Here is an 8,013-nt window from a genome sequence, read left to right as displayed (position 1 = left end):
CACCAGTATACTGACATAATATTTGGTTGCAGTTTTTCATATACCTACTACCCATAACCCAACCTCGCCCATGAGCTGTTTTCACGATGGTTACCTGGCACAGTCTGGCCTCACTCGGTGCTATTGGATCAAATTATGTTCACAGTTGCTTCACAGCAGTTTTTTTTAGCTTAGGTTGGTTGCACTATGTAGATGCTTAGTTTCCTGATTTCTCAGAACATCAAATATTTTTTTTCGATTATTGCATTAAAATGAATCTATAAGATGAAAAAAATATCCAGCAAATCCTGTGCTTTATCTTGTGCGATTGAGATTTGGTGGATATTTGATTCAGTTTCGTGCATTTGTCAGATAACCTGTCGTAAAAACGGCTTGCTGAGAATCGCTTCCACTCAAAATTTAGCATATGAAATCGTTTATCCAAAGTAGAATAAGCACACAATGGGAGCACTGATATGCGATAATAGCTTTGAGCCTCACGGTCCTTATCCCAAATATATCGGCTTTGCTTTGCGCATCTGTAACTTTCGCTAACAAATTTATTTTTATCTACAAACGTTTGTCTTTTCGTCTCGGTATCGCCGGCGCAGCGTCCCCCGGCCGGCAGCGCTGGGGAGCTGACTGTGCCGCTCCAGAGATGGCAGCACTGCCGCCTCCGCCGCGCTGCAGAGCAGGGGCCGCACACAGACGGGTGGCTGTGGGATGCCACCGATACACGTCCCACCAGACACGTGAACCGACTCCCAGGCACACAGCGGCCGTGGGTGGTCGGCCGATGGCCACGGCGATACCAGCCCGGAATAGTCGCGGAAGCGGCCACATAGCTTAGCCGGGAAACAGCCACGGAGGAGCCGTACAGATAGCTGCAGGGGAGCCACAGAGGAGCCGTACAGACAGCCACAGGGGAGCCACGGAGGAGCCGAACAGACTACAGACAGCCACAACAAAGCCACGGATGAGCCGTACAGCAGCCACAGAGGAGCAGTGCACACAGCCACAGAGGAGCCGTAGGTAAAGGCAGCTACAGAGGAGCTGTACAGACAGCCATAGAGGAGCCACAGAAGAGCTGCCTGTACCAGCCCCCGTTCACGAGCTCCAGAATCCCTTTACCGTGACGTCACCACGGCCGTAGAATCTCCCTCCACCTATAGGCATGCAAGCTAATTTCATCATCTTTCGAGCGAGCTGGAGAGAGAAAAAAAAACAAGGATTATGTGTCTTCAAAAGTTGTACCATTCTAACAATGAGTACGCCTCATTACGATAAGTGGGGCTGAAACTAAAAAAATAGGACTACATCCGGCCAAAATCAGCAATTCAAATGACCCCTTCATTTGAACGTGAAGGATTTCCTCTGATGACGTCACCACGGCGCCTTTATTTCCCTGTAGTGAACCAACTTGAGTAGTAAAGGAATCTTGGCCTGTACAGCAGCCACAGATGCACTGTACTGACAGTCAATCACAGAGGAATCACGGAGAAGCCGTGAAGACAGCCAAAGAGGAGTCGTAGACCAGTCACGGAGGTTCCTCGGCGGAGCCGAACATTTTAAGGGTCAAACAATTTATGAACGTTTTTTTTTTTTTTTTTTTGGTGGAAGAGGTTTGAAACTGTGCATGTATTTTTGGACCAATCATTGGGATGGGTATGGACACCGTTGGGGATCCGTTACAGTTATAATTCATTGACGGCGCGAAGAATCGGGAGCCTCCGCGTTATTTGCAGTCCGATTGGATCCGTTATTGGTCGGCAAAGGCCGTGATTGTAAGTGCCGTGAAATGATGAGTGGCGGCTGGAGAGTAAATTTTAAACATTGTCTTAAAGGACTCAGTCGTAAAGTACTAAGTACCAGTCCAACAATGTGAAGCAGTTATGGGCCAGTCCCTATTCTACATGCTCTATACCGCATTAACAGTTAAATCTTTTCACAGGAATCCGGTCAGATCAAGGATGTCAGTATTGTACTTAACCAAGAAATAAGTGACCGGATAAGGCATGGTTTCACGAAAAGTAAAACATTTAAGCCCTATTATGTCAGCCTTCGTCTGGGAATAAGATATATTTGCGTTTCGCCATAAGCGTTCTACAGGTGGCCGGTGTTTGCGCTCTGTATAAGCTCGGTCGCACGCCTCCAGACCCGATCCACGTCTGAAACCATGTCGGATTTGCCTCAGATCTCGCAGCCGAGCGCTGTCTTTCATGTTACATTCCTCAGAATTTCCAAACAACTATTTAGTGTCAGTACGATTTAACGTCTTTCTTATGGATCAAATGCGCTTGGAAACGTATACCAGCAAAAACACACTAGTTGCCTCTCAGCTGAAATTAGCATAGTAAAGAGACAGTTAACCATCTCGGACACTCTAAGAAGATCAGTCGCGGAAACCCCTAACAGGTTCTCAACCGCAACAGATTTTTAACAATTCTCAACATCTGAGCATAGTTAATTCCATAGAGAACATACATATCCCTTCCAATAGTAATAGGTAGTAATTAGTATCCAAACCATCCATGCTTGCATATTTTACTGAAAAAAATGACCGGCTCGTCTTTTGGTAGAATAAAGTTTACTCCTTAAACATCAGCTGGTTTGGCTCTCGATAGATCTGCGGTTCTGCACTGCTCGGCCCGTTTAAAGGTTGTTTTCCTCACATGCCGTGCTGCCCTGGGGTCTGGGGACGCTCATCCGCTATAGCCGTTTTCACGACGGCCATTGTGCATATTTGATGCAGATTTGGTGCAGATTTGGTCAACTTAGGCTCAGTGTGTTTCTTGAAAGGCATCACTTAGGGCTGCACAGATGTCTATGTACCTCATTTTTCAAATTATCCGACATTATTTTCGATTAAAACATTGCAATAAATTCATGACAGATATCTATTGTAAAAGAGATTTGGTGCAGATTTGGTGAAATTAGGTGCATTCACCAGATAGCTTGTTTTGAAAACAGCTATTATTGAACGGATCAGCAAATACGTGGTGATTTGTTATTCATTTATTATTTGTTTATTGCTTATTTTTTTGTATTTTTAGGTTATTTGTTATTCAATTTTTGAATTAATTTGAGGGGTAAAAAAGTGCAAAACTACAAACAAGGAAAATTGAGATCAGAAGACAGGAGTGTAGAAACAAAGACAACTGGGATGCCTTTCCGATCATATTTCACTTAGATCTGAAGTTTTTCCCTGGATTCCGCTGCGGCTTCGATCAGCCTGGATCCGCCATTGTTCGGCCTCATGACAGTCACTCAGCTATCAGCAGTTAGTCACCGGCAGCAGGGCCTCCTCTAGGGAATTTTCGCTGGAGGGGGGGGGGGGGGCAATGGCTAAGGGGCGAAACCTAAGGTACCGTCAAATCCCGTTTTTTCGTCAGCTTTAGGCCACTTTTTTCCTGTCACTGCCGACGTATATGATAAAATTCATTAAGAAAATATTATTTCAGAAAGCGATATCTAGCAGATGGAAATAAGTATGTACCTATATGTTTTTTTTTTTGATCCGTCAATTTAAAAATGGTGATAATTATAAGAGCGGGAAAATCTTATTTTTGCAAAGATGATTTCAAGTAAAACCATGTTTTTTTTCAGACCATGCGTTTTGCAAGAAAGTCACTGTCACTAAACACCATGTAAAGTTTGCGGAAAATCCTGGAATGACATTTATTTCTCACTAGCGCACCGATGACGATTGCTTCAGCGGATTGAAAAAATGTGAAAGCTTCTGCCAACCATTAACTAGAAAGTAAACACCTGAGAACACATAGCTTGGAAGCACCTATTGCTTCGCTCACATAAACTGAGGTCATTCGAGACAACTGCTTTTGTTGCAGATGCGTGTACAAGACGCAATCGTACTGCACTAGCAAAGATCTAGAACGGTTGATCGCCGAAAACGCATCACACAGCACAGCTCATGCTTCGCCACTGCTGCGGAAGAACTTCTTTACGAACTCCCGACCTGCATATACCTACCGTCGAATCGGTCTCCGTGTTTCGCCTGTTTCTCAGGGACAGGAGCTTGGCCATTGCAGGTCCTGGTTCATAGGAGGCCGTTCCCACTCCTCTCAGGGTGACCACGAGACGGCTGTTCACGGTGTCCTCCATCACGCTGAGACGATGAGTTGAACGGAGTGTTGAAGTGGGATACGGCCCGCTCTGTGCCCATGCTGTGGGGTCCGATCACAATCAGGGAGCCCAGCAGTTCCCTACAGACACCCTTCAATGCCTTAAACATCGCCCACAGTTTCTCCCCGGGTAATCTGGCTCCATCCCCGGCTGTGCACGCGAGTAGCCACTGATGGCAGGTGCCCGTGACAAGTTCTAGGACACTTTCGCTTCCGAAAAGGTCGCGCACGAGTTTTTTTCAGCACTTACGAAGTCATTTGCCAATTGTGCTTTCAGCAACGCTTGCATCGACGAGGCAGTTTCAGACTGCTATTCAGCCAAACGCTGCTCCAGGAAGTTGATGGCGCTCTGCACAACTTCCTATCGTGTCGCGTCGTCCTATCGTGTCGCGTCGTAAGAGCGAACAGTTGTTACGCTGCTTTTCACCACTCGCCTTCTCGAAGGGCCATAGTCGGTCTGGGTTTCTCCCTCGCAGGTCGCTTCCTCCTTCCCCCAGGAAGCACTCCGTCCAGCATCGCAGTGAGCTGTGTGATGGCTGAGTCACGCGCGTCAAGAACCTGTGGCATGGTGATCCTACCGGTCTGCAGCCTTTTTTGAAAATGGGAAAATACAACACGTATGTCGTGCCTGATAGCTGCCCCTCCATCAGTTCACGCTACTTCTTCAAGAAGCCGATCGCGTTGGTTCTAGTTCCCTTTTCTGATTCTCCAGCGACTTGCGGCCAGATTGTGCGGCAATATGTGGGCAACTTACCTAGAACCGCGCAAAAGCATTGAGGCAAATGTTCAGCGAACCGGACTTCAAAATGTGCTTGGAAAGTCAGCGTGCCTGACTGCTCTCGTAAGACCTTTGCTCGTTTTTTTTTTGTTTTTTTTTTTGACGTGCGAAAGTGAGTGAGGGTCAGCTTTCAAGTGTTTTAGCTCTGGTACGATTGTCCCAATGGGACCTCCATGGCGAGGTCTGACCGGTGACAGACACACCACATCGTCAGGATGTCTCGTTTTGCGAACTCCTTTAGTCGGACCCAAAGACCAGGTTTCCGCCCGGTGGTGGCGGACTCTCCGTCGGTTGTAACCCCTGTCAGCTTGCCTATATATGTATAGGGGCTTTTGCTGCTTCCAGCGATGTATGCACAGCTTACCATCAGCTTGTGCACCACCACATTGCGGTTCCGCCATGACGAGAACACTGTTTCCAGAGTCCCCTCCGTAGGCAAGTGGCAGGCCATCACAAACTTGTCCCGCTGTATCCTGTCCACTGAGCCATCTATCTGAATGGAGTACATACAGCAGACACCTCGCTGCAGACGGTCAACAAGTGTGCCCCGCTCCAGCGATCTGACGACGTCCAGCATCTCTCTCTCTCTGTAAGCATTTGAAGACCGGTGTGAGTGCACATCGGGCGGCGAGGGACTAAGCGGGGTGAACGGCTGCAGTTCTCAGAGGTCGAGGCTAAGACATGGTGTGCATTGGAGCCGACGACCTCGCGGGTCATGACCTCACTGACGGCGTTTCTAGCAAGCTGTCGTATTTTTGTTTTGTTTCGTTGGGTTAGGCCCTTTCGGTCCAATGAGGCCATTTCAGAGCCGGGAGGATGACAGGATGTAGGGGGAGACATTGGTCTGGGCAGGCACCCTAGTGAGTCGCCGGGGCTGAGCCCGTCCAGAGGACAGGCCACCCAGCCCCAGGGCGCTCACTGCACCCGGCTACGGGGTGCGCTCCCTCGGGAGCAGCGGTGCCGCTCCACACTGAGAAACACATTTTAGAACTTATACTGATAGTACTCACCTGAGTAGCTTCGATGGTTTCCATTTTGCCGCTTTGAGGAATTGGTCTTTCCCGAGAACTGTGCATGGTCTCCACTTCGGTTTCAGGAGTGGATTTGGTCTTGACCGAGATAGTTTAGTACTGGAAGTTGTCTAGCTACCCGTGTAACGCAAACAGTCGGTCTTCGGTGAGATTCGAACCAGCAGTCATTCGGTCAGAAAGGATGGTAAACTTCTCACTTTTTTCCTTATAGTTCTCGCAGCTGACGTGTTTTGACGACAGATGTCAGCACAGAAGGAAACTAAAGGCGTAGGTGGCGCTGTGTAAAGAGTAGAGCAGTTTGAAGTGCTGCGATTCCATTTTCGCTTAGGAAAATAGCAATTATTGATAAAAATAAAACATGTATTTTTCAGTAGAAGAAATAATTTTTAATGAAAAAGAGCCTTACTATATGACACGATGTTTATCGATTTTAACAGTTCAAACCAATTCAAATGGATATCCCTAAGGAACATCTCTATAATGCCTCAATGCTTCCGGTCCTTCCTTTCTCGAAAGCACTGCGAAGGCTGCCGGCAGCGTGGTTGTTCCTTTCGCGAGTTGGTGTCTGGCGCACAGCGCGAACGTCTCATGGTGAGTTTGTTTTCTGTATTCTTTGTGTGCACTTAACAGCTTGAAAGTAACCACAGCAAAGGTAATTACTTACTCTGGGAGGTGGCAAAATCTGTGTGCCATTGCCCATTTTTGGGATATATGTTGCGATTGCCATCTGTTTGCCAGTGTTAGCAAAATCTGCTTAAATACCAATTCGTGTGCTTTGAGGATATGGCTCAGAAATTAAGCGTTTCTGCCGTTTCTCTAATATTTGTCTTACTCTCCCTTTCAGAGCAAGAAGCCGTAGAGACGATGCTCTCAGTGTTGGACACCGAAGTGAGGCAACTCATCGGGCACAACGCCAAAATGTCCCTGTTGTGTCCTGGCCCTGGGTCACGCGTGTCGCGCCTTGACAGCCGTGACCTTGAACGACCTTGACCGGCCGGGCAGGGCCGAGCGGCCGAGGGTCAGTATCGTCCGAGCGGCGCTGGTGTCAACACAGCTGAGTGCCGCGAGGTGAGGTGAGGCGTGTTCGCCGAGACGGTCCGGCCACAGTGAAATAGTGAAATAGTGGTGTAATCGATAATATGCGTGGCCAGTACGTGAGTGAGATTGACCCTGTGCGCGACACCGATTCAGAGACGCACATAAGTTAACACCGTCGTGTCGGATCGCTCGTACCGGTGATGGGAGACAACGAGCAGCTGGAGCGTCTGATGGCGCTCATGGTTCAGCAGTCAGCAGGCTGCCATGCTGGAGTAGCTCCTCCCCAGCCAGATGCAGCTACCAGCTGCGCAAACTGTCTAGAGCGGCCAACCGGCTGTCGTCGCCTCCGCCGCTCCTAGGCTAGACTTCGGTCTCACATGGACTGCCGTCGGTAGTGTTCACATGCCAGCCCATACATTTTACCTGTATTAACTTTTTAATGTCTGTGCCTGTGTAACTATTGTACGTGCCTGTACTTAACAGTGTTTGAATTGTACATCGTTCGCACAGTCTGTGGACCGTGGGGAACGCCGCTTGACATGCATTTTTGCACTTACCTGCATTCCGTGTTAAAAGTAAAGTAAAGGGACTGAGCTGTCGTGCACCGGGAGATATTATGGTCTCTTGCTAAACGACACAGTTGAAACTCAGCACGCTGGTCGGTACTGACTGGGGCGGCAAGCGAAAGGGTTTGGGCAGCTTTTGAAACAAAATGTTCGCATCGAATGACTGCATCGCATGTTCTGTTCCAAAGTGAGTTTTTTGACATCTGACACAATAAATATACATGCCTGTTCTTTACCTTGTTTGTGCATGGAGGGAATGGGAAGGATCGAGAACGCGGATGCTGTGCCATGAAAAGCTGGCGCTCTACAGGGAGGGGAGAGGGGGGGGAATGGGTCGTGAGCGCGAATGCCGTGCCAGGAAAGCCGGCGCTCTTAAGTTGTAAAGTTCTCGGAGACCATACAGGATCATATTATGAGCGGGAATTGTGTTCGTTTATGATCTCATGACCTGGTAAAGGTTCTCATGGGAGATCATCCCG

General features: G+C 48.2%; 1 long non-coding RNA gene across 1 annotated transcript; it reads left to right on the top strand.

The window, feature by feature from the left end:
* Positions 1 to 6,428: 6,428 nt before the first annotated feature.
* LOC122387613 lies at positions 6,429 to 7,710 on the top strand. The gene is made up of 2 exons (XR_006257631.1): positions 6,429 to 6,521; positions 6,775 to 7,710. It is a non-coding gene; the product is annotated as an uncharacterized LOC122387613 (long non-coding RNA).
* Positions 7,711 to 8,013: the final 303 nt, after the last annotated feature.

Source organism: Amphibalanus amphitrite, unplaced genomic scaffold (assembly GCF_019059575.1).
Source record: "Amphibalanus amphitrite isolate SeventyFive unplaced genomic scaffold, NRLGWU_Aamphi_draft 000017F_arrow, whole genome shotgun sequence".
Lineage (NCBI taxonomy): Eukaryota > Metazoa > Arthropoda > Thecostraca > Balanomorpha > Balanidae > Amphibalanus > Amphibalanus amphitrite.
Note: the sequence above shows the minus strand (reverse complement) of the source record. Positions and strands in the feature narration are given on the sequence as shown.